A 2,103-nucleotide genomic window follows, 5' to 3' on the forward strand; every position below is an offset into this window, starting at 1 on the left:
AACGTGCAGCCCAGACATAGTGAAGCATGCAGTGACCGCCTTGTCCTTGCCCAAACGCCTTGCCCAAGTGGGGGTAAGGCGGTCATTGTGTGCCTCACTGTGTCTGGGCTGCACGGTCCTACCTACTTTGCTCTGTTAACTTAATTCTTTTAAAACATGGAAAAAACAGATTGGAGAAATTATTTCGTTATAATGTCTCTCCTATCAAACATGTTAGGACCAGGGGCAACATTTGGTATGCAATCTTGGAAAGCATTCTATGTTGATTTTGTATTCTCAAATGATAAAAAAATTTGTTTTTAACGTTCAAGAATGCGAAATCGACCTGGAATGCATATCAAATCTCCTACAGATTCCAATCTAATACTGTTTTATTGCAGCTCAAATCTCTTCCATGTCTCTGATTCCTCATCTAATTTCTCTGTGGAGTGTGAGGCGGAAATGCTTGCAAGATCTTTTGTAAAGGATCTAACCCATCTTAGCACCGGAGTAGTAAGAGTACTTGACAAGATCGAGATAGATCAACATCCTAAACAATCACTCATTTTTATTTGAGATTGAATCCACTGTTTGTTTTTTCAAAACACACATGTGCTCTGGTTGCTATTGCTGAAATCTTAATATCTAATTTGACTTACATTGTTCATTAATTCTTCACAATCTTAAACCAATTTGATTTATATTTCCTTCCTTTTACTTGCAACCAGAGGAAGCTACATGTTTACCATGGCTCTTTTGTAATGTGAAAACCTAAGGAGACAACCCAACGTGGAACACCTTTTACTTTTTAAGTAAAAGAAAAATGCGTAGGAAAATCCTGGCATTGTGAGAATAATAATGTGATAGTCCAACATCTTACTAGAACAAGTTTCATCCAACGGTGCAAGCTCAAAGTAAGACAATTTTTTTTCTTCTTTCTTCTCAAGCTCGGCACCGTTGGATATAGCATCTTTCACTTGTCGAGCTCTCACGCCCGCATTGTAGTGCACCGCAAGATTAGGACACTGTAGTGCACCGCAAGATTAGGACACTGTAGTGCACCACAAGATTAGGGCACCATAGAGGATTTTTTTTTTTGTCCTTATTTTTCGGCCATATATCTCAATTATGATGTTCAAGTTGGACCCTGACAGAGATTTCAAACTAGCAAGTTCCCTATGGTGGTATCTTTTTTTTTTTTTTTTTCATAAGACATATGGTGGTGTTTACTTTAAGAATCTCTCGGTGTTAAAATTTAGGACCACCATGTTCTGCTTCTGCATGGATTTATCAGACCATATCCGGTCTTTCTATATCTGCTCTATCTTGAGCACCAAGCATGCAATCTCTTTCAATCTCTCTTAGTATAGTATATGATCTCTCTCCATATAGTAATAGATATATTCTAGAATTAGGAGATTGAGTTTCCAAAATGTGGAATCCTCACTCCTATGTAATCCTCTCTTCTATATATATACTCAAAGATGTAATCTCTTCTCCAAGGGAATAATAATATTTCAGTCCAATATGGTATCAGAGCTTCTAGCTCCAAAGAGCAAGAAACGATCCTCCACCCCATCCACACTACCCCACCCCCTCTAGTACCACCCGCGGCCTTTTCCAGTGGATCCTTGACACTAGGGCCACACATCATGTGACACCTGATCTGCAGTCCCTCTCTTCATATGTGTCGTACAATGGTAAGCACGGTTTGTTAGTTGGTGATGGTAATTCTGTCCCCATCTCCCATAGTGGTTCATCTTCTGTTTCTTCTCCCTCTCGTTCTTTATCCCTTTCTGATGTGTTATATGTACCTTCTCTTTTTTAATTCCTTGCTTTCTGTCACTAAGTTTTCTTCTGACAACAATGTATTTTTTGAATTTCATGCCTCTCATTTCCATGTGAAGGATCCGACGTCCAATCACATTCTGCTTATGGGACCTAGCCACAGTGGTCTCTACTATCTACCATCGCAACCATTACATGCTCCTTCAACCAATCTTGCGCAGCTCTCCTTCTATGATCGATGGCAACAAAGGTTTGGTCACCCTCATGACCGTTCACTCCGCCTCATGCTCCACAATGTCAAGTTCCCTTCATCTCCTCACTTGTGCTCTGCTTGTC

This window comes from Telopea speciosissima, chromosome 7 (assembly GCF_018873765.1).
Source record: "Telopea speciosissima isolate NSW1024214 ecotype Mountain lineage chromosome 7, Tspe_v1, whole genome shotgun sequence".
NCBI lineage: Eukaryota > Viridiplantae > Streptophyta > Magnoliopsida > Proteales > Proteaceae > Telopea > Telopea speciosissima.